Here is a 25,607-nt window from a genome sequence, read left to right as displayed (position 1 = left end):
CAAACTACAATGAGATACCACTTTAATTACTGCTATAATTAAAAACAGATAACAGCACTGGCAAGGATGTGGAGAAACTGAAACCCTCATATATTGCTAGTGGGAATGTAAAATGGTACAGCTACTTTGGAAAAGTCTGACAGTCCTTCAAAATGTTAAATATAGTTATATGGTCCAGTAATTCCATTCTACTTCTAGGTATGTACCTAAGAGAAATGAAAACACATACTCACACAAAAACTTGTAAGCAATGTTATCACAGCATTATTCATAGCAATCCCAAATGTCCACCATTGGATAAATGCATAAATAAAATGGGATATATCCATATGATGGGATATGACTTGGCAATAAAAAGAAATGAGGTACTGAAATGAACAGATGCTACAATGTGGATGAACCTTGAACACATTATGCCAAGTGGAAGACACCAGTTACAAAAGCCTACATATTGCATGATACATTTCTATGAAATGTCCAGTTTAGGCAAATCTGTAGAGACAGAAAGTAGACTAGTGGTTGCCAAGGGCAGGCGAATGGGGAAGGTTGGGAGGTGATAGCTAAAGGGTAATGAAATGTTCTAAAATGTGTTGTGGTGATGGCTGCACAACTCTGGAGTATACACAAGAACCACTGAATAGGATACTTTTAATGGGAGAGTTACATGGTATATGAAAGACAACTCAATAAAACTGTTTAAAAAAAGAAGATGGAAATAATACAGAGTGGATTATGCAGGGGAAGTTTACTTTTTCCTTTGCACTATCTGTTGTACAATTTATTCAGATGATATGGAGATGTACACTATCACCCTATGGTTTTGAAAAAGGAAGAAATCAGAAACCTAAGTTCAAGTCCTGACCTAAGTTTAAGTCCTGACCCTAACAATTGTGTCATGTTGGGTCAAACTGATGAAGATCAAAGACTCTGTTTCCTTGTCTGTAAAAGAGCAGAGTAAGTCTCTTCTGGGTTCACAGGTTGTTGTGAGAGACAAATAAGAAGGGTAGCACATGCAGGATGCCAGGTTTCTGACCCAGCTTGCTTCCCCTGGCCCTCACAGTGACTCCTCTTGCCACATCACAGAGGCCGGTGGGTTTGCTTTGCCTCTCTTTGCAGTCCTATTTTCTGTCCCCTTATGCTTCTGTCTGTGACCTCAGGTTCTTTCTGGCATTTATTTGGAGCCTCCAGGCGGCCTGCCCGAGGGAAGCAGAGTTGACAAGGCTCTCTGTGGAAGGAGAGAGGCGGGAAGGCCAAGCCTAAGGCTGACTCCAGCCTCTCTCCTGCAGTGCAGCTGAACAAGCCAAGGTAAAAGACGGATTCTGCCCATCCCAACGACAATGCTGTGGAGGAATAAGGATTGTAGAGTGACAGACAGAAGATAGAGATGCAGCCACATCCTTCCTGGGGGGCAGCTGCCCCCACCTGGGGTCCCCAGGCCTCCCGGTACCCTCGTGCAGTGTGCCAGGCTCCAGCAGCGCCCTGGCCCTCCACAGTGGATCTCAGCATCGTGGCTGGAACTACTAGACCCGACAGCTGTAAATGAGGTCTGTCTTCATCAGAAGAAGCTTTCATATAAAAGAGGAGAAGCCTGTGCAAAGCACTGAGAGGACCCAAGAAGGGAAAGAAACAGAAAGAAGAGTGTAATGACCAGCTGCAGATACAGAGCATGGAATGACGGAGGCCTGAAAGAAAGCAGCAGACATGGAAAGAAAACAGAAACGATCTGAACAGAAGACAAGAGAGGCTGCTAAGCTGACTCCTGGTTCCTGGCCGTGTCCTCCACAGGACTGGGGATGCCCTGGAGGAAGAGGGTTGGGGAATGGGCAGCACAGGAGCCCTCCAGGGCACACTGAGCTTGGCTTGTCCGTGGGAAATCCAAAGCACTGGTCTAAGAGACACCAGCACAGCCCAGCACAGCCTCACACCTGATCTCACAGGGATGGAATCAGCTTCCCAAGGAAAATCTGTAGAATAAGGAGTTTGTCAGTAGGTGCAAAGGATAAGCAAAGGACAAAACCCAATAACAATACAGAATTTTAAAACCTCTTAGAAAACAGCAACAGAGAAACCCTAACTTACAAAAATACCTGTCTCACACCAAAATTTAATATTATACTCATAAGGCAAAACTTCAAGACACATTTTAGTTCAACTAAAAAGCAAAATAAACCCATTACCACTGCTGTTATTTAACATAGGTTTAGATTTTTCTGCTAATAAAATAAGACTTAAAAATAAAAACAGAATTTATAATACAGTGGAAGAGGCAAGGTCCAAAAGAATTTTCTAAGAACTATTGAAATCAGTTAAAAATGCAAACATTTTTATAAATGCAGTAATGCATTCTAGTATAAAATAAATATATTAACATCACCTATATTCCTATATACCAACAAAACAAAAAAGTATAAAATAATTAGGGATAAATTACATAAAGACTCCGTAGGAAATTTTCATGAAAAACACAGTATCTCATTCAATGATTTTAAAGTATATTTGAATACTAAAAGGTCTCTTCTCACCAAATTAAATGCATATATTTACTGCAATTCCAATCAAAGACAAAGCAAGATTTTTTTTTACTTGAAAAAATGTTTCTAAAGTTATGCATGAAAATAAATGCGATGCTCAAATAAAATGCTCCGAGAGAAGCAACAAAGAGATGAGTCCTATGAAATGTTAAAACACTACAAGGCAACCATTATTAAAAAAGAAGAAACTGCTGTAAGACTGAAAAGACAGCTCAGAAACTGACGGAATTATACAGAAGACTATAATAGCTGATAAAGCAGCATAAAAATAAAGGAAAAGGACATGTCATTCAGTAGATGGTGTTAGCATGACTGGTTAACAATTTGGAAGTGGAAAAAATCCATTTAGACCCACATTTCATTTGCTGAAATAAATTCTAACAGACATAAAACTTAAGCATAATTTTTTTTTTAAATGCGGAAAAGCAGAATAAAGTTGAATATACTAAAGAACTAAAGGGAAAATGACTTTCTAAGCCTAGAATTAACAGGCAAAATATTACAAATGAAAATAGATTCACAGATATAACTATATAATTAAAAGCAAAAATAAATAAGTGAATAGGCAAATAACAGACTGGACAATATTTGTAGCATAGAGGACAGAAAGTTACTACCTGTTTTTATGGAAGAAGTCAATATAAATAGATTTGAAAAACATTAAAATCTCCATAGAAAAATGTACAGGGCATAGGAACCAGCCACTTCACAAATGAGGAAACAGAGCTTGTAAACTAAAGCCTGGATCATCACTTAACATTTTAACAATCAAGGAAAGGCAAATGAGAATAATTCAGGGAACCATTTTGTTCCTTTACAGAATTCTACAAAAATATGCTGAAATCCGTCATAGCTCAAGAGTGCTCAGCTTGTGTTCTCTTGGTCTATGGGATGCCCATCTAGGAGACTGCTGGGCAACGGGGTTCAGAAACTATGGGAAAGCCTGGGAAAATATGCAAAAATCTACAAGCACAAAGACATTCAACTTACCATTATTTACAATGAGGAAAAACATAAAGGAGCCTTAATTTCCTAAAATTTACCAGTAGATTGTGGTTCTGGTACAATCAAAGGAATATAATGTAGTCATTATAAGCAACAGAAAAACACGGGTGTGATAAAAAGCAGGCAATACAAATTGCACACACGTTATAATTACAACTTTGTGAATATATATACAAGTAAAAATCCCAGAAGAGAATTCATAAAAATGCTAATAGCAGTTTAATGATGTGAACTTATGATTTTTCATTTCTCTATTTCCCAAACCTTTAGTAATGATAATAGATTACTGCTATAGTTTAAATGTATTTTTTTAAAGAGCTAAAATTAAAAGCTGAGGTCATTCCACAAAGGTGGCAATTGTAAAAATTTTATGTTATCAATGAACACATTCAGCCATAAAAGGCAGTCTCATTTTCGGTGAAGAATGCATTTCTGAAGGCCTCACATAAATGTCAAGTAGGGGGATGCAATCTCCAAACACAGATGCTGACCAGCCCTGCAGGGTTTTACTTTTCAAGCATCTCCTTCATATTTTTGCAGAGTCCTCTCCCTTAGAAGACGGCATAGTGCATCAAGGGAATAGTGTGGCTTTCTCCAGCATGTTGTCCTACATCTGACTTTCATTTCAAGGGGGACTGTTCGGGGGGGACTGCATTGTTTCATATTTTATCAATGTTTTCAGGCCATGCTATTTCCAGTTTGCATGCTTCCAATAAAATGCAACCTTTGCACACCAGCAGAAGCAGAGGCTGAAAAGGAACACAGCTCTGGTGGACAAGAAGAGGTCAGGACCAGTCCACTGTCCACAAATCTGCGCATCTGCCCGTGCTGACAAGGCTCTCTGTGTGCCTGCACTGCTTTCTTCAGTGTGTTTGTCCTCGTTACTATGGTAGAGCCATATCTGTGGCAGGAGCCATCATCTGTTACAGAGCACAGGAAAGAATAATACACATGGGCTATTAGTCAATGTTTCTTTTCTTTTAAAATGCTTATAAAAGAAACCCCTTGTTACAAAATAGCGAATGCCTTTTTTCCCCAGGAGAATAGACTGTCCTCTGTAAACACAGATTTCCCGTGAAGGAGGCCCACATGCCCAGGAGCCGGAGTGTGACACTAGGCACTTCTGCTGCTTACAGTGTTCACCACAAAGGCTCCTCAATTCCCTGCCCAATCGTAAAAATTTACCCGTGTCCCCAACCCTTGAATGAATTATGAAAATTATATTATGCGGTTCAAAGGAAGAGGTACCCTCTCTCTGGAAAGGCACTTGGCTCTTGGACCCCATCTTCCCTGGAGATGCAAGGGCCTCTCTCTCACCAGCCAGGCCCTCTCCCATATTTGCATCTGAAAAGCTCCTCCACATCAGTGCAGGAATAGAGCCACTTTCCCAAGTGAAATGAACAGAATCACTAGTTTACATCACTGGATGGTATAAACAAATGATAAAATCCAACAGCAATACAGAATTTTAAAATGCTTTAAGGGGGCTCCCACCTTTAAAATCCAAAAATAGAAATTTTTCAATGCTTTTATCCTCTTTCACTCTAGAGCCAAACTTTCTGAGATGTCTGCACAGTGGTGGTCTCCACTTTCTTGCCCTCAACTCAATTCACTAAGATCGAACTTCTGCTCCCCATTTCAAAGAACTGTTCTCAGCCTTATCTTATTTACTGATCAGGAGTATGAAGAAAACTCCAAATTAAAGGGACCAAAACAAACACATAAAAAAAAAAGAACACTGGAGGAAACAAAGATAATTTTTAAAATAAGTTAATTAATACTCTCTTAGAGGTAAAGATGATATAGTATCCATACAGCCAAAATATGATGATATGAAAAAAGGAAGATAACAAGAAGAGCTTCTGAAAATTAAAAATGACCAGCAAAATTAGCAATTCAGTAGAAGGGATAAAAAATTAAGTTGTGGAAATTGCCCAGAAAATATAAAATAAGAGAAGGAACAGAAGGATTTGTGGATATAAGAATATCCTAAGACCATCTAGGAATTCCAACAGCTGACCCAAAAGAAACTCCAAAAGAAAAAGAAACCAGAGGGGAGGAAATCATCAGAGAAGTGATAACAAGAAATTCCCCAGACCGAAATGGCCCAACTAAGCCATTAAGCATGTAGCACAATGCATTTTTTAAAAAAAGGCCACACAAGGCATATACATTATCATAAAATTCTAGGACACCAAGAACAAAGAGAAATCTTAAAAAGAAAAATTTCTCAAGCAGGGAGGATGGGCTGGGAGTGACATTACAAAGGCATACACATGTAAATGGAGTCAGACTTTCAACAGCACCACTGGACCCAGATGGCAGAGGCATAATGCCTTCAAGATAATTTCAACACAGAATTCTGTACCCTAACAAAAGAGAAAGGGAGAATAAGGATATGCTGGGCCATGAGGAAACTCGGAAAACATATTTTCCCATGTACATTTTTAAAGGAAATTCCTGGATGATACACTCTAGCAAAATAAGAGAAAAGGCACAGGATGCAGAAAACAGTCGTTTACCAGTTAGGAGAAGCACACAGTGAAGTTCCAAGGGTGCAGCTTCACACAGGCCTAGATGAAAAGCAGTCTCAAAAGTCAAGATGCGGGGGGTGGGGTGAGGAGACGGAATAGCAAGTAATTGCAAACAGGTATGGAGTTTCTTTTTGGGATGATAAAAGTGTTTTGTAATTAGATAGTGGTGATGGTTTTACAACCTTGTGAACATATTAAAAACCACTGCACTGTACACTTTTTAAAAAAAATCCACTGTTTTATGTTGCACTTTGTTTTTACACTCATGCATGATTTTGTAACATCATGCATTGGTCAGTTTGGAAAATATTGGTTCACTGAGTTATGAAGATCTTCTAAATTTTAACACACATTCATTTACATCACCACCAATCTTTTCAGAAGTATTTAAGTTTAGCAAAGCTGTAACACTCATGGATATGTTTTCCAAATTTCTAATTTGCTTCAAAGTTTGAATTTTGTCAATGACAACAAATATTGTCGGTTTTTCTGGAAGTATTGAGCTCACTTTTTATTTGGGTAGAATGTCTGAAAATACCAACATCTGACTAACCATAGTTTGCCAGTCATTCTTTCAAGTAAAAATCGTGTTCCAAGAAAAAAGGGGCTAGTTCAGTCAGCACGTTTATTGCACAAATGCTTTTTCACAAAAAATTCATGGCATTTCAATGTGCAACAGAAGTGCTTTTTGTGTATTTCCCACTTCATTATCCAGAATTCCACGGGGTATGTGGACCACACTTTGAGAATCGCTGACTTAAGATTTCCTTTCTGGGAAACCGACTGCTCTAGTTAAAAGATACATATCCTGAGAGGAAGGCCTCAGTGAAACAGCCACATCTCCATACGCTCACCCTGCAGTGTATTTCCAGAGCTTCCAGCCATCATATTAAGGTTTTATTCTTTAAGGAAAATCTCTACATAAAAGACTGAGACAAATCAATTGAAAAAAGCTTGGAAGAAATGGAAACAATGCAAAAGCAAAAGAAAGTTTAAAAATATCTTCACAGAGATAAGAGATGTTGTGTTCTTGAAACCAGAATAGTTTATGGCAAAGGGGAACATTCAGAACACAAGAAAAAAATGAAAACAAAAATTTAGTTCCATTAAAAGTTCAACAGAAGAGTTAGAACATAAACACAAGAGACACTAAATACCTTATAGGTGTGTTAACTGTTTCATATGACAGAATCAATCTAAAGGCTGAATCTCTCAGTAAGTAAATCCAAAAGACAAAGTCGTAGTAAAGAAATGATAAGAAACTAGGGGGCCCAGCATGTGACTAATAAAAATTCCTTCAAGAGAAATAAAACAGAGAGGAGTTATGTAAGAATATTTTTCTGAATCAAAGAATACCACTTACCAGACTCAAAGGGCCAACCTATACATGCACAACAAATGTCAAAGGCTGACATCAAGGAATTTGGTATGGATATGTTGACGTCCAGTACCTCAGCTGTAAACTTACTTGGAAACACAGTCATTATGAATGGAATTAGACAAGTTAAAATGAGGTCACCTGCAGTACGGCGGGTCCTTAATCCAGTAGACCGGTATCTTCACAAGCAGGGGAAAGGAGACAAGACGGACACACAGTGAGAAGACGGGTGTGCTAATCGAGGCAGGAACTGAGTGTGCCACCCACCAGGGAACACCACTGATTGCTGCCACAGCCAAAACCCAGAAAAGAGGACAGAACCGACTCCTCCCTCCAGACTTCAGAGGGCACGTGGCCCTGCCCACACCTTCACGTCAGACCGCTGGCCTCCAGAAATGCAAGACAACAGATTTCTGGTGTCTTAAATCCTCAAGCTGGTGGTACTTTTTTATGGCAGCCCTAATAAACTAAGACAGCATTCTGTCATAAAATATCAGAATGTCAGTAATGAAGAGACGGTCCCAGTCCTCCAGAGAAGACACAAATAGACTGGGAACTGGATGGCACTGAATTTCTCAACACCAACCAATATTATTTTAATATTTATATAAATTAAAAATTGAAACATTCTATTGTAATGATAACTTAAAACCACCATATAGAAAATTTGTAGTTCTGAGTCTTACATGGATTTAGGAATCTTTAACTTCTCAGCTTTGAGAACACTGATCTTTTGTTGCCTTTTTCAACAAATAGCTGGTTGTGTGGGGGAAAAATCATGTCTTAGAGCAACATCTGAGCCATTGACTATTTGAGCTTTCTTGCATAAGATAATGTTAATATTACTATCATCCTAGAATTCTGAAAGTATTTATATGAGAATTTTTGAATGTTAGAATATTAATGTTTGTGAATTAATATTTAGAATGGATATTGCAATGAATGAAATAAAAATTTTAAAAGTAACTGAGAAATACAATTGAACAAACATTTTAAAGCAAAAAAACAGATGGAGTGACAGACAATATCATGGACATCCAGAAAGAACTAAGAGTGAATATATTAAAAATCACGCAAGTGAGGATTTTTCTGTAACTCTACAACTGCTCTAATTTTTAAAAAAATGCTGGGAGTAAATCTAATCAAACCCAACTTTTACCTTAAAAGAAAATACTGCAAGTGAAAACATAAAAAGCAATCAACTCAAGAAAAAAAAAAAAAAAAAAAAAAAAACTACAGAAGAAAGAAAATGTAATCATTTGGCTTTAAAGTGAATGATATTTCAATAGTGATAATGGTGTAAATATTATAATGATATAAGCAATGGTGTGAAATAACCAAGTCATGAGGATGGGGAGAAGAGAGGTGGGGTGTAACAGGAAGCAACAGGTGTCAAATACCTGAAAGTCAAGAAATAATAGAATAAAGTTTATCATTTGAAAACATGGCGGTGACTATCAAAAGAAGCAACCAACCATAACAGTTACATGCACTTGCCTCTGGAGAGCAGGACAAGGCATGCAGGAGTGGAGCAAAGGACTGCCGTGTTTCATTACAGGACCTTTGGTACCACAATCTCCTATCCACAGTTCTAAAATTCAGAAAACTATAAAAAGCTTTCTTTAATTATTTAACAGTGAAACTTGAACTTTGGTGCCAAAACCTGACCTGAATTTATATATGAGAGCATTTACAGTTTTTATTTATGTAACTTAGTGTAAATATTTGTCTACTCCAATACAGAAATATTAATGTGTTTGATTGTGGGGTGCTACCCCAGACCTGACAGTGGGCATTCAATAATTTAAGGTATATATACCAGATTACCTTTGTAAAAACTGAATGTGTCTAAATTCTAAAATATTTCTGACCTAAGGATATATGGGTAAGACTAGGGACCTGCATTTCATTTTTCAAAAAACTATGTGAATGTACTACCGTTATTTTTATAATTTAAAAAATCTTTTGAAAAAATAGAAAGTATAAAGAGAAAAACAGGCAGGAGACTCATGTGATCTTGAATAAACAGATCAATACCTATTCCATGGATTTTCCAAAAGTGGCATTATACCCAGTTGGTCACTATTTAGGTGCTTGGTAAAGAAGTTCTCTTGTCTCACTGCAAAGTAAAAAAGAAAGGAGAGAAGATCTCACCGGACCCCTTCAACTACTGCCCCATCTATCCTCTTTTTTCCTAAACTGAGCTGTCTACACTCACCGTCAATATTTCTTCACCTTCTACACACATTCCCACTAACCCCAGCCTGACTGCACTACACTGAGGTCAGCAATGATGCCATGCTGCAAAGCCTAAGGGACGTTTTCCAGCCCTATGTTATTTAATTCAACATGTTTATTCTCCCCATAGTCTTGAAACACCATTCTTTTGCCTTAAGGGACACATTCTCTTAGTTTTCCTCCTGCTTCTCCCTCTCCTTTGCAGATTTGCCTCCTCTTACAAGATATAAACGTTAAAGCTCCTTGAAGCTCTATTTTACCCTCCCAGCCTTTCATTCTATCCTCCCTTTTCCTAGAGATCTCCCCCATAACTTTTGGCCTTAATACCACCTATGAGCATATTACTCAAAAGAAAATATTGATATTTGACTTCGTCAAAATTTAAAACTTTTACACTTCAAATGACACCATTGAGGAAGTGAAATGACAAGCCACGGACAGGAAGAAAATATTTGGCAATCATATATCTGATAAAGAACTTGTATCCTGAATATATAAAGAACACTTACAACTCAATAAAACAAGCAACTCAGTTTAAAAGTGGGCAAACATACTTTAATAGACATTTTGCCAAGGAAAATCTATGGATGACTAATAAACTAATGAAAAAATGCCACAAACTAAAACCAAATAGATACTAACACTACACCCCTTCTAAAATGGCTATAACAAAAAAGAAAGTCTAGACCAACTGGATGGGAAATTGGAACCCTCATGTATTGCTAGTGGGAATGTAAAGTGAAAACAGACCCTTTGGGAAACAGTTTCGCAGTTTCTTAAAAAATTCAATGTAAGCTTCCGTACAACCCACCAATTCTACCTTAAGATTCTACCCAAGACAAACGAAAACATATACCCACACAGTCATGTATGTGAACGTTCAGAGCAGCGCTATTCATAATTGCCAAAATTGGAAATATTTCAAATGTTCACCAACCAGATAAATGAAATGTGGCTTATCCATACCATAGAATACTATTCTGCAATTAAAAGGAACAAAATATCGACAGATGCCATCACATGGATAAGCCTTGAAAACATTATGTTAAGTAAAAGAAAGAAGCCAGATCAAAGACTACATATTGTATGATTACATTTTTATGGAGTGTCTTGAAAAGGCAAATCCACAGAGATAGAAAGCAGACCAGTGGTTGCATGGGGTTGGGAGCGGAAGTGGGGATTAACAGCAAATGGGCACGAGGGAACTTTGCAAAGCATGGAAATGTCTCAAATGGGATTATCATAATATTGCACAACTCTACAAATTTACCCAAATCACTGACTTTTGCACTTACAAGGAGTGTCTAAATTACACCTCCAGATGCTCATTTAACACAGCCTACAGGTTCCTGTGTGGTTTGGCCCGTTATCTATCTAACCTCACCTGGCACCCCCTTCTCCCTCTGTAGTCCAGCCCCAACTGGCCTTCCTTCAGGCCCCTCAGGCTTCTCGGCTCCATCCCCCAAGGGCCTTCACTTTTGCTCTTACCTGATAAGTTCTTCCTTCCCCTCAAGAACTAACTAACTCTTAATTAACTTACTCAACTCACTTATCCCTTCCTCCACTTTTAAGGGTCTTCACAGAACCAGTGGGGAACCTCTACTACCTTAATGATAATCGCAGGTGGCATTTTACATTGATTCGGATTCTCTAATAGCTTTTCCGCTCCTGGACTGCAAGTTCCCAAAGGCAGAGACCATATCTTGTTTTGCCCACGTTTATATCTCCTTTCTCTAGCCCAGTGCCTATCATGTAAGAGTGATTGAAACAAGTGCTGGCTGAATTAATCTCCCGGAGACAGCAGCCAGCATTGGCTAGGATTTCACTTGCGACTTAAATTATAACCAGAAATGTTCGCTATCGTAAATGCTGATCAATGGTAGAAAACACGAGGCTTGAAAACATTAACTAAAGTTCAATATTTTTCATCCTGATACATCCATATCAACTGGGAAGAAAGCACTGATCCTTAAATAACTGCAGCAGATTGAGCACATCATACTTAGTTTAAAACGGTAATAGAATTCAAATAGAGTGAAATATGATCCAAGTATTTTTAAGTCTAGTTCTAAAAGGCCACAATTACAAGTTGTTAGGAATAATGAAAGAAGCTCTTTTGTGTCAGAGGGAAACTTTACATACTTTACAATGAGAAATTTTAACCTCTGAATCAAAAATCTAAAGATAGGTAGCGAGTTCCTGAAGAAAGACCTCCGTAGTCAAACAAGGACACAGTGTCACCTCAAAGCCTTACAACCTTCCACTCAGCCAAAGAAGAAAGAAGGGGGACCCGGCTCCCCACTCGAAAATCACATCTGGGTCACTGTCTCAACCCTATTGAGACCATCGCAAAGCAAGTCACGTGCCTTAAAATCTAAAGGTTATCCTGCTCCAAAATTAAACTTTAAAGTTCTGGGAATTTCAGGGAAGATGGGGGAATTACACCACAAGGTCTCCACATGCCTTCCACTAAGAAAAAGTCTGAACAGAGCTCTGTTATTTAGGCTTGGTCTGTTAACACTGTTAGCGTCAAGAAAATCAAATTTATTAAAAAAAAATCAAAATGCATGAAATTTTTAAAACACAACAAGAAAACAGAATAAAGGAGTAACTACCAGATAATATACATGCAATTTCCAAAAGTGAAGAAAAGAAATCATAAAACATGCAAACATATCCCACAGGCTAGATAACATTTACTCAGAAACAAATAAAAGATTGAGTTTCTTAGTTTTAAAATCCCCTAGAATTCAAAGCATGACGAGAGGTAATAAGAAGTGAAATTAATACTCAGGAAAGAAGAATAAATAGGCAATGCTAAAGATAGGTGGAAAATTAAATGCAAAGCATTAACAGTTTAAATAGATAAATCAAGAAAAACAGAAAATTATAGAACTATCACTTATAAATAATAATACTGGGGGATGGGAAACCAACAGGTGAAAACATTTGCAAATCCTACCTGTTTCACCTGCAGCATTTCATTAAGCCCCTACAGCAGGCAGGAGGGCAGGGCCTGGCTTATCTCCATGTCACACAAGAGAACACTGCAGCTTGGGGAAGCCCAGTGACTTCCTGAGGTCACGGTGTGTTTCACTGAACCTCAGGTGTGGCAAAAAGCTTTCACACGACAAGACCATGGCTGCCCCTGCCTAACATGGGATTCTAAAGTGCTGTCAAATGAAAGACACATCCCAATCGCAGAGACTTTAAAATGTGACTAAAATGTGCAACTTACACTTTACTAAATATGGGAGCACTTGGCGACTTCCAAAGTAAGCCTAAAATATGTGGGACTTTTTGGTTTCATTGTGCACTGATATTAAAAGACAAAGATAAAACCTGATTGTGTTGCTGGCTTTGTTGTAATAAAGGGGAGTTATCATATTATACATTGACACAGACAACATTGAACTCACATGTGTAATATTTAATAAAAAATTTGCTTCATTTTTGTCCTTGTGGAGGGACTTTTTACTAAAGTGATGGTAAACTTACTAAAAATTTAAGACAATAATTTGGATATTTCAAGAGTGGATCTTTCAAGGCAGTAAGATGTGCCTCAAATAGTTGAGTTCAATTTATAACAGACATTTAACTTTATCACTTTGAGTTCACTTTCAAATTGATATCACAAGCCACAGAAAGGAAATACTGTGTTTTAAAATGACAGCCCACATCCTTAAATTCTTTCATCTTTACTTCAGCAGATTATTCAAGGTATTTTCAACATGCAGCCTCAGAGGCTGGAGCCTGGAAGAGGGGCTGATGAGCAGGAGGGAGGGAGCTGGTCAAGACTCGGCTCCGGGGCAGTGCATGTCACCAGAGAAGCCTCTGAGTTAGGGGGTCCTCGGAGTGGAACCACTGCCGTGCGTACCATCAAACCCATGAGCCGGGGTGAAGCAGCATGATTACTAGGAAAAGGGCCTGGACCACAGTGTGGGTTTTCCAGAAGACTGCGAGGAAAGTTAAAGAATAGCCTCAGTGTCCCCTCGCTGACAGGACAAAGACAAGAACCCTGAAAACACTCAGCGCTAACAACAGAGAAAGGAGATTGTTGGGTTCTCTCAGCATTTCACCTCCAAGAAAGGGAAGTTGGGTCTAATTGCTGCTAAGGATGGAAAACACCCTCAACGAAGTACAGTTCCCCTAGTTCCTCCAAGTGCTCTTGTCCTGAGGATGCCACTGCCTGGTCCTTACAGAGGAGGAAAGGCGGGCGGAGGAGCGGTCAAGGCTGCCCAGACCCTCCCTGGCCTCATGGGTCCCTGACCCGAGAGGTAGTTAGGGAGGCCCGGTGCAAGCCTCCCTGAACAGACTTATTTATGTGTGCCTGTTCAGGCCTATAGAAAATGCCAGTAATAACAATAATGTACTTAGGTTATTATTGCTTTGGTGAGGATAACCTGGAATAATATGAGTAATAAATATGGAAGAAAAATGATCACTGACACTTTTCTGCCTATTACGCCCCCTCTGATAACTTCGGGGCTTCATCTCAGAAAGACAAGCCCTTAGTCAACCACTGTCTCTCAGAGCGACTCCCACACACCATTCGTCCCCTGGGAGCCTTCCAGGACGAACGAGGCAGGGACTCTGTACATGACTGAGGACACTGCGGGTCAGGCAGCCAAGGGACTGTTCCCGAAAAAGACTGACCACCTCCCGGGGGGCCATGCAGCTCACCCTAAAGCCAGAGTCCAGGTCTAATTCTGGGAGAGCTTCTGGGCAAGAGGACAGAAGAGGGGCTGATGAGCAGGGGGGACAGCTGGAGGACAGCATGGTGCTCGCCAGCCACTCTCTCTCTCATCCCACCCTGGGGGCCCCCACCCAGTTCAGATCTAGGAAGCTGTGAGCAGAGGTCAAGGCACTTCTTGAAAATCTCTGTAGAACAATAAAAGTTCAAGGTGTGGGCAGCGCAGGAAGCAGCAGCTGCTGGCACGGTACTGAGGGCAGCACGGTGAAACCGGTTCTCAGCTCGGCCTCTCGACCAGCAGGCTCTGTGTGCGAGTGTGCGTGTGTGCACAAACACGGGCAGGGAGGCATGTGTGGAATGCTCAGCAGTGTGGCCTGAGGGCACACAGGGAGAAACTGGTGCAGGAATCACCAGAGAACCTTCACTTTTTCTATACTAAGTGAATTTTTACAATTATGGAGTCCCATAAATATAACTTTTCCATTTTGAAGAGATGAACTCTACATAAAGTACAATGTTTCAAGGCCTGAAGGGAAGACAATCTGCAGTAAAATCAGTAAAATTTAATGCAAAATGTATAATAAGGCCCTGCTGAGAAATGACTTTTGCTTTGCCAATTCCTGCCTTTTTAAATCAAGTAGATGTTCCCAGTGAAGGGCCCCTAAAAATGAAAAGGTGAGGGTTCAAAGTAATAATTTGCTGGCAATTTCAGTCACCGGGAAGAGTATAAACTTTAGGGAAGGGCTGAATGACTCTGGCCGCTCTGTCACCTGGAGTGAGAAGCTGGTTTCCACAGTGCACCCCTAGGCCTGGGTGTCGGGCAGCTGCCCTGAGCCGCAGGCCTGCAGCGAGCTGGCACCAGAACACAGACCTGCAGGGAGCTTCCCGGGCAGCAGGCCGGTGCACACCACCCTATGGGGGTAACTCCACTTTGCCTAGGAGACGCAGAGAAGCAAGCTGGCCTGCTCAGGGTCACTGGGCCAGGTGGGCTGGGAGGGCTGGGCCCAAGTCAGCAATGGGGACAGTGGCTCGGGCATGGGGCCTCTCTCGGTTTCCTACGGAACAGAGCACTTCGGACACTTTGCCTCCATGTTTTTAACTTAGAGTTCTTTTAAAATAAAAAAATTAACACAAACTCATTAAAACAAGTCAAATAATAGAGAAATATGTAAAGAAAAATCTTTCCCTTCCAATCTTGGCCTTCCGTGGTGACCAGTGTTAACAGTTAGGAAAGCATAGTTCTGTGTCCTCCCTGAGGATCATAACAGCATTTATATAGATAATGCAGAGTTTTTTTCACGTATTAACTGAAACTTGTATTATGTAATATAAATCACTTTGCTACATGCTGCCTTAATTTAAAAAAAAAAAACATGATTCCTTCATAGGTCAATATTTATAGGCCTAATTCTTTTTTTTTAACTTTTTATTTTGAAATAATTTCAAACTTACAAGACAGTTATAAAAATAATACAAAATCCATACAAAAAAATTCTAAAATAATAAGCTGCCCCCATACCCAAATCTATCAACTTTAACATTTTGCCACATTTGCCATATCATTTTCTCTACCTATCCATCTATCTATGAATCTATCTATCGGTCTGTTCTGTTTGTCTGCCTGTCTCTCTGAACATTTCAGGGTAGACTGTATACATCATGTTCCTTAAATACGAAATACTTCCATGTGTAATCCCAAAGAACGAGGCTATTCACTTACATAACCACCTTAAGTACAGTTATGAAATTCAAGAAATTTAACACTGATCATTGATAAATTTCTATATCCAATTCCAATTTTTTCATATGTCCCAGTATGTCTTTTTGGGTCTTTTCTCCTCCATTATTAGATCCTGTCCAAGAACATGTACTGCATTTAATTGTTATTATCTCTTTAGCTGCTCCTTCTTTAAAAAACTGTAGAAACATGTACACAACGTATACTTTCCCATCTCAACCACTCCCAAGTACACCATTCAGTGGCATTAATCATACTCACAATGTTGTGCTACCCTCACAACCCTGCAACCATTATGCATTAACTCCTTATTTCCCCTTACCTTCTGCCCCTGCTATCCTGTATTCTATTTTCTGTCTTTATGACTTTCCATATTCTACTTATTTCTTATAAGTGGAAACATATAATATCTGTCCCTTTGTGTCTTAACTCATCCCTTTTAATAGCTGCATAATATTGTAATGGTGTGCATAAACCATAATTGATTAACTGGCTACCCTCCTGATAGGCTTCCTTCTTTGTGAAATGGAAATTTTACTGATATAAGATGTCTCTTAAGAGGCATGAATGATGTACAAATGTAAAAAGTGCTCTGCCATCTGTGCAGCATTATACAAATGATAGTTAAATCATGCTTTTAAATAATATGTCCACCATCCACAAACACGCTATGATCTCTCATTTGACTTTGTTATAAAACACAATATAGTGAACTTTAGAGAAATAAAATGGTCCCTAAATCTATTTCTTATATTACAGAAATTCATACACATAGGAATCTGTTTTCATTCAACTGGCAATGCTCTTATGGATAATGAATTTCAATAAAGATGAACATCATGTCTGTGCAATTAAAATCTCCATAAATATGACTGGGAACCTGCATTTCCTTCTTGGCCTGAACCCCAGAAGCACACAACTCCAAATGTGCACTAGATTCATCAAACATTTTCACAAGGATAAACAGCACAGGAATTTTTAATTCGCCAAACTTATTTCTGCAACAAGATCATTCTTTTTCTAGGTTAGAGGGCTTTTATTTTTATATCCTCCATGGTTCCAAAAAGAATTCCAAGCCGCTGAGAATAACCTGCCCTAGTCCATGGCGTCCAGCCAAGCAAGGAGCGTTAGGCAGTAGAGTTTTGATCACAGGAGTCTTCCTTTCCCCAATGCAGTGGCCTAGACCAGGAAAAGGCAGGGGACCCAACCCACCGGCGGGGGAGTACCTAGCTAGGGGAGCCAGTATGTGGGATCCAGACTTGCTGGGTCAGACCCGCCCTGGGAAACAGGCCCTTGACAAAGGGGTTGAAGCTGAAAGGATACATGAAGTGAAGTAAGACCCGCAAAGAGCCACAAGCAAGGTCAAGGTCAAAAGGAGGTGAGAATCAGGAACAGAAGACAGGAAACAGAGGAAAGATACTGCAGCGTGTGAAGGCACGTCCGGGCCTCACAGGGAGAATGGAACAGATCTGAAGAGGACAGCAGAGATGAGACGGGATGAGGGAAGTCAGTACGCATACCTGGTCCCTAAAACTATGTCAGAAATCCCGGCAGCCTTTCAGCTCTGATCTACTTGTGGCCTTAAAACAAACGTTCTTGTTCTAGAAAGACACTTGAGTTTCTAGTACATAAAATCAAAAAAAGCCTCATGCAAGGTACATACAATGATAAAATATATTTAAATATGCAAGGGAAATGAGGCAAAGAGAAAAAAGGATAAGAAAAAGTAAACGGTTCTTTTTTTTTTCTGTTTTTGAAGCTATATTAATACCACTCTTAGTTCTTTATGATAAAACCATGTCATCTGTACATGGAGAGAATTCTTATATTTCAGTTCTCTATGATGGCAGGGTATTTGCTTATTAGCTCATTCAAAATTGCTTACTAGCTAATTCAAAACTAGCTCATTCAACATATAACTAAAGAACATGTTAAAAAGAAGGGAGTCAATTCCAGTAATCTTTTTTGCAGAAATGAAAAAGCCAATCCTCAAATTCATATGAAATGGCAAGGGGTTTCAAATAGCCAAACCAATCTTGAAAAAGAAGAATAAAGTGAAAGTCTCACAATTGCTGACTTTAAAACTTACCACAAAGCTACAGTAATCAAAACAGTGTGGTTATGGTATAAGGATAAATACATAGACCAATTGAACGGCATTTAGAGTCCAGATAAAAACCTCATTCAATGTAGAAAGAATAATCTCTTCAACAAATGTTGCTGGGAAAACTGGATTCCTACATGCAAAAGAATGAAGTTGGACCCCTATCTCACACTATTTACAAAAATTAAACTTGATCAATGACCTAAATATAAAAGCTAAACCCACAGAACTCTTTGAAGAAAACACAGGACCTTGTATTAGACAATGGATTCTCAGATATGACACATGAGTAACAAAAGAAAAAAGGAAAACTGGGCTTCATCAAAATTAAAAACTTTTGTGTATCAAAGGGCATTATCAAGAAGGTGATTTATACTGAATATAAAAACTCCTACAACTCAACAACACAAAGTCCTCTCCTCACTTGGCTGGATGTCACAATGATATACGTCCAGTGTATATCACTCTAAACATTCTAGATAGCAACTGGTCTGTAGGCTTCAAAAACGTCAATGTCAAGAATGACAAAGAACGGATGAGAAACTCCTTCAGATTAAAGGAGACTAAAGAGACATGCCAACAAAATTCAGTGTGATTCTGGACTGGACAAGGGACTAAGAAAATAAAGGAGCAACAAAGGACACTATTGGGACAGTTGTTGAAACTGCAACATGGAGTGTGAATTAGATACCAACACTCTGTCAAGATTACATCTCCTGATTTTGATCATTTTACTGTGGTAAGGTAAGAGAATATCCTTGTGCTTAGAAAATACACATTGATGTGTTCTTAGGAAATATACACCTTGGTCTTAAATGAATCCCAGAAAAAGGTGATTTATATGACTAGAGAAAGAATAATAAAGTAATGGGCTAAAATGTAAACAACTGGTGAATCTTAGTAAAAGGACATGTAGGAATTGCTGGTTCTATTCTTGTATTTTTTTTTTCTATAAGTCTGGAATTATATCAAAATAAAAAGGTACAAATACAGCAAAAGACACAGTTGACAAACAGCTGGAAAATATTTGTGACAGATAAGACAGACAAAACGTTACTACCCTAAATATATAAAGTAGTATAAAACAAAACAAAAACAAAACCAATAACACCCAAATAGATTAATGGGAAAAGGAAATGTATAGTCAATTCACAAAAGAAATTAAGGATGCCTTAAAGGAAGAAGAAACAAAAAGAACAGCAAAGAACAACAACAGGAAAACAAAAAAACAAAAAAACAAATCAAATTCACTAATAATTTAAACAAAGTAGGACAACAATGAGATTTTTTCACATATTAAATGAGTAATTTTCTTTTTTAAAAACACCTGACATTAGCAAAGATGCCCTAAAATGGTCTCAAGCCCCTGCCAGTTAACTAGAGCTTTTCAGGAAGACACTTCAGCAATATGAATCAAAAGCCTGAAAAATACCCAGGCCGTCTAACCCAGCGATTCTAGTTCATGACTACACTGTACGGAAAGAATCTGAACTGTGGATTAAAATGTATACACAAAGATGTTCATTAAGGGACATTTATAATAGCAAAATTCTTTAAAATAATTTGCATGTTAAACAATAGGGAAATGGTTAAATATATTGTGATAAAGCCCTAAAATGGGATACACAATCATTAAAAGTTATTTTTAAAATGGGAAATATTATACAATAAATGTCGAGACAATAATGTTTACAAGACATGGGTATTCAGCATGATCGCAGCAAAACAAAACAAAACAAAAGAAAACAATTCGCAAAGTCCACAATACAGAGTATACAGAGTGACTGTTTGAAAATGAAAATAAGAAGTAGGAACACTTGTCCCAGGCTCCGGTTTATCTCCAGGATCTCTACTTGCCCATCCCTCGCCCCCTGCCCCCACTCAAGACAGCTACCTCTCCTTACACTTCAAGGTCATTCAGTACTGACCTGCCCCTGTCCCCCCAGCGACCACGACACCATCCCCAGCTGCATTCACTAAACATTTGCTGCTTCGTACTGACAAACTCTCCTGCCTCATTTCATGAATTTAAGGAGATTATCTGACTCTAGCTAGCCAGCAAAGTCACCTCACAAAAGAAGCCCATCAAGAAGGAGTTTCTTTCCCTTATTTACTTCATTCCAATAAAAGCACTAAGGAGAGAAAATCCCTGGAGCTCTCTCAACCCTAGACTCCCAGGGCAAGCGTCAGACAACACGAAGACGCCACATACCAGGCTGGCGATGTCTGGCAGGACCACCTGCTGTCGCAGTCCACTCACCTCCCTGTCAGAGAGCATCTGTTTTAATTGTCTACTCATTAGCTGCCGCCAAAAACACACCCATCCGTGTGGTGCCCAGCTCAGCCACTACCCAGGGCCACACCTAACTCCGGCTCTGCCCTGTTCCCCACGGGTTCCACCTTCCACTTGGCAACGTTCAGCCTCATTAGCTGAGCAGAGCGCAGTCGGGGGACAGGTGGCTGCGAGCAAGGCCGGCGACTCGGAGAAAGCAGCTGTCTGAGGAGTCCATGAGGCAACAGTTCTCAACGCGGGTGACCCTGCCCCCAGTGAACACCAGGAAATTTCTAGAGATAGTTCTGGTTTCACAGCTGAGGAGGTGCTTCTGGCATGGATTAGGGAGAGGCCAGGGGTGCTGCTGAACACCCCACAGCACACAGGCAGCCCCCACTACAGTCATTTGGCCGGAAAGGTCAGGAGGCCGAGGCTGTGAAAGTCGCCCACGGCTTGATTTCTCCAGCAGTACAGGAGGGCCTAATCCAACCAGCAGGAAAGGACCCCCGGTGGGTAAGGGAGACCCGAGGTGGTGTGGGAAAGGAAAACACATACACTCTAAGGCAGGGAGAGGACTGTTTTTTTGGTGATCAAAATTCTACCTCAGGAAGTGAACAAGACCATTAAAATTTAATAAATTTAATACAAATAATAAAAATATCCTTTTTCCTAAAGGCAAGCACCTCCACATAGCACATGTTTCTCCAAGACTGCTTCACAGCAGAACTCGCAAAGAAGATAATATTATCAAAGTTCCCCAGACAAGTAAACATCTCCAGGGAAGGTGGCAACGTACCCAAATATTCGATGACAAATGTGGCTGGGCTGGGTATCTCCACAGTACCTAAGAACTCACACTCACAGTTCCCAGCGTGGCTTAAGAGAGAAGTGGCAATGTATTCAAAGATCACACGCAAAGAAAATAATAGTGCTGCTACTGAATCATCAAAAACATCAAAACAACACTTTCGAACTGGAGAACAAACTGTACTTAGTTTGTGCTCCAACAACAACAACAACAAAAAATGCAGATAAAAAGGAATTTAGGCTATTAAGCATTATTATGATCCAGTTGAAGTCAGAGGCCATGGTGTCACACCACTCTCTGGTTTTTCTCAATTATTTTAACAACTTGATTTTGACTCTGAAAGCTAGAGAAAAGAAAGGTTCTAGGGACCTCAGAAGCACACTTGGTGAGTTCTCTGGGTTTTGCTTTTACTTCATAAAGCCCCGAATTGGAGCTGAAGAAGGCAGCAAGCTGGAAACATCACTAACAGCCCATTCTCTCCAGCCAAAGGATCAGGAGTGGGGCAGCCCAGCAAGACAGAACACTTTAGACAATAACTGTTCTACTTCAAGCAAATACCACCAAAAAAACAGTGCCCACACCCCAACCCATCCAGCAAATACAGAAGGGGATCCTCGACTTCCACCTGGCAAGGATGTAAAGAGGAATCCCAGTATCCCCGCAGGGCAGTATCTCAGGGGCTGAGGAAGGAGTCAGGACTTTCAGCCTCACAGGTCGGTAACAAAACATCCCTGTAGACTGCTTGTGTCAGTGGAGACCACAGAGACAGCCTGGACTTCCACCCCCACCTGGCGGTAACAGAAGGGTCCCTCCCACTCCTTGGTGGATGTGCCAGTTTGGATGTATTATGTCCCCTAAAACGCCATTATCTTTGATGCAATCTTGTGGGGGCAGATGTATTAGTGTTGATTAGATTGTAATTCTTTGAGTGTTTCCATGGAGATGTGACGGTAACACCTTTGATTAGGGTGTCACCTGTTGATGGACTTGTTTCCATGGAGGTGTGGTCCCGCCCATTCAGCTGTTGCCTTAATTACATCACTGGAGTACTTTAAAAAGAGCCACACAGGCGAGAAGTTTGCTGCAGCTGAGACGGACACTTGGAAGATGGCCGTTGGAAGCTGACACTGACATTTTGGAGAACATCACTTTGAAACCCAACCTGGGAGCAAGCAGATGCCAGCCACGTGCCTTCCCAGCTAACAGAGGTTTTCTGGATACCAACGACCTTTCTCCAGTGAAGGTACCCTATTATTGATGCCTTACCTTGGACATTTTATGGCCTTAAGACTGTAACTTTGTAAGCAAATAAACCCCCTTTATAAAAGCCAATCCATTTCTGGTGTTTTGCAAAACAGCAGCATTAGCAAACCGGAACAGCGGGGAAAGGGGGTACAATCAGGGAGGCCTGCTGGTGGAGAGTCAGGCCACTCACCATGGTCCATCAGTAAAAAAAGGCAAACTGCTACCTCCCCCTGTGGTGTCAGTGGAAGCCACAAGGGGAGTGATAATGAGGCAAGCCCAGCCCTCCTAGGGAGAGAGTAGTGGAAGCCTAGTGGGGAGCTGGGACTCTCCCACATCTGCCCAGCAGTAATGAGATGCCCCTTCCCCAGGTGTCAGTGGAGGCTGAGTGGAGACCCGGACTTCTCACCCCAAATGACGGTAACAAGGAGGCATCTCCTTTCCCTAATGTAATGGTATCAAAAAAGTCCAGCTAAAACAGAAGGTTTAAATAAGAGCCAGTCTCATAACATAATACCCCAAACGTCTAGGTTCCAATTGAAAGCCACTAGCATACCAAGAACCAGAAAGACCTCAAACTGAAGAAAAAAGTCAATCAGTAGACACCAAAACTGAGATGACAGAAATGTCAGAATTATCTGACACAGATTTTTAAAACAGCCATCACAAAAACGCTTCAGCAAGCAATTACAAACATGCTTGGGACAACTGAAAAAATCAGAAGTCTCAGAAAAACAAAAGAAAGCCTCAACAAAGAAATATAAGCTACAAAGAATAACCAAATGGAAATTTTAGAACTGAAAAACATCATTACCAAAGTAAAAAAAACTCAATGGATGGTCTCAACAGCATAACAGAGGGACAGGGGAAAGACTCAATGAACTGGAAGATAGAACAATAGAAATCACCCAATTTGAACAACAGAAGGAAAACAGACTGAAAAACAATAACGAAGAGAGCTTCTGGGACCTCTGGGAGTATAACTAAAGATCTAACATTCATGTCATCAGACTCCCAGAGGAGAGGAGAAAGATGTCAGAACTGGAAAAGTATTTGAAATAATGGCTTCAAACATCCCAAATTTGGCAAAAAACATTAACTTACAGGTTTCAGAATCTGAGTGAACCCCAAACAGAGATCAACAGATTTCCTCCAAGAAATCAATGCCAAGAACCAGCACAAACTTCTGAACACTAAAGACAAAGAAAATCTCTTGAAAGCAGAGAGAGAAAAACAGCACCTTACCTATGAGGGAAAAACAATCTAAATGACAGTGAATTTCTCCTCAGAAATCATAAAGTCCAGAAGGAAGTGACACAACATCTTTCAAGAGCTGAAAAATAGAATTTTCAACTCAGAACCCCGTAGTCTGCAAAAATATCCCAGGAAGAAGGGGAAACTAAGAGAGTCTGTCATTATCAGGCTGCAGGCAGCAAGAAACATATCAGAGGCTGGAAAGATGATGACCTTATGCAGCGACAAAACACCAGGAAAATCTGCTGCCAGCTGTAACTCCAAAGGCAAACCACATGCCTGGTGAGCTTACAGCTCTAGGGAAGAAGCTGAAAACTGAAACTTTATAAGGTGTTGGTTACTATTTTTCGCAAAGGATTATAAGAAAGAATCTTGGAGAACATCAGGTTATGGTATGAACTTCTAGGTGGCTTCTACTGAAACAAGATGGAGGTATAGGGGCAAGTGAGCAGAAAAAAAAAAGTAGATTTGAGAACTATGTCTCAAAAAGAAGTCTGGTTATTGTTACTGCACTTTGAATTGACTGAAAGCAAACGGATAAGGAATCTGCTAAGTTGCAGAGGGAAATGTATTGGCAGAGAAACCACAAGCCCAGATTTAGAAAATCTATGACTGGTCAAAACTTAAAACAATCCCAGGGTGTCCAACCTTCTACAAATAGGCCAAATTCAAAGTACCCAAGGAGAGTATCCTCCCAACACCCAGGCTGGATGAGAATGTGGCCGAAGAAGAAAATGGAAAGAGAAGCTCCTAGGGAAGGGCCCAGGGCCAAGGAGGAAAACAGAGTGAGTTTCTCCCAGGGTACAAAATCAGGCCTAATTTTCCCCTGCAGGGAAGGGGACCTTTATAGTATTTGTCCAGGATTAAACATTTGCTACAGGAGAGCAACTACTGTGTCTCTGCGCTTCTCTTTCTTCAAGGGATTGTTTACCAGACGTGCCTTGTCCTTTCTCTACATTGTATGGGGGGAGGGACATAGATAACTTGTCTTCTTAGTCCACAGGTCACAGGAACACCTTTTAAAAAGCCAATCTGGACCTGACAGTCAGGCATTGCTCAGAGATCCTGAACTTTGAACTGTATCCAAGGACTGGTGAACTGTGGACTGCCTTCCCTGAATAGGGGCTGAGTTTGTTGCACGTGTGCAAAGAACAGTGAATTAGTTGGAGGACTAAAACAGCTGACTGAAGCAGAGTCAATGCTACTTATTCAGTTTACACAGCTTCCTCTTCCTGGGCAACCTGAAAAACTACATTTTCCAGCCTCCCTTGCAGTTATGTTAGGGGCCATGGGACTGGACAATGTAAGACGGGCAGGGTGATGTGAGCCACTCCCTGGCCTGGCCCTGAAAAACATTCCTTGAGATCCTTCAGCAATCTTTTCCAATCCCATGGCAATCCTGGAAGCCAGATTGCGTAGTTAAAAAGACAGGGGTGTTACACCCAGCTCCTGTTAGATTTTGCATGACAAAACTAGATCTATTGTTGTTACCACAACATAGCATAGCCAAGTGCTCCCAAAACTTTTTGGTGCATACAAATCAACTGGGTATATCTTGTTAAGGTGAAGATTCTGATTCAGTAGGTCTAAAGTGGGGCCTGAGGTTCTGCATATCTCACAGGCACAAAGGTGATCCGATGGGGCTGGTATAGGGAATGTACTCTGAGGAGCAAGAGCCCAAACTACCTTGACTAATATACAGTAGGAAAACAGATAATTCTCTGGAGAAAGTGATTGGTTTCAGAAAATGGCCCTCACACATTTAGATGGTGTTGATTTTGTGTGGGGTGGGGTAGGGGTCTTCCAACAA

General features: G+C 40.2%; 1 protein-coding gene across 3 annotated transcripts in view; it reads right to left on the bottom strand.

The window, feature by feature from the left end:
* The window catches only part of MARCHF8 (membrane associated ring-CH-type finger 8), a 140,062-nt gene that overhangs the window by 91,374 nt on the left and 23,081 nt on the right, over window positions 1-25,607 (bottom strand). The window contains exon 1 of one of the 3 annotated variants that reach the window (XM_037803675.1): window positions 20,434-20,626. The exons of 1 other annotated variant lie outside the window; for it this stretch is intronic. The gene's annotated coding sequence lies outside the window, so the exon portion shown is untranslated. Of the gene's footprint in view, window positions 1-7,589; window positions 8,038-20,433; window positions 20,627-25,607 lie in introns of those variants that run through there. One more of the 3 variants, XM_037803673.1, reaches the window with a different exon arrangement.

This window comes from Choloepus didactylus, chromosome 15 (genome assembly GCF_015220235.1).
Source record: "Choloepus didactylus isolate mChoDid1 chromosome 15, mChoDid1.pri, whole genome shotgun sequence".
Lineage (NCBI taxonomy): Eukaryota > Metazoa > Chordata > Mammalia > Pilosa > Megalonychidae > Choloepus > Choloepus didactylus.
This window is presented reverse-complemented; position numbering and strand designations above follow the sequence as displayed.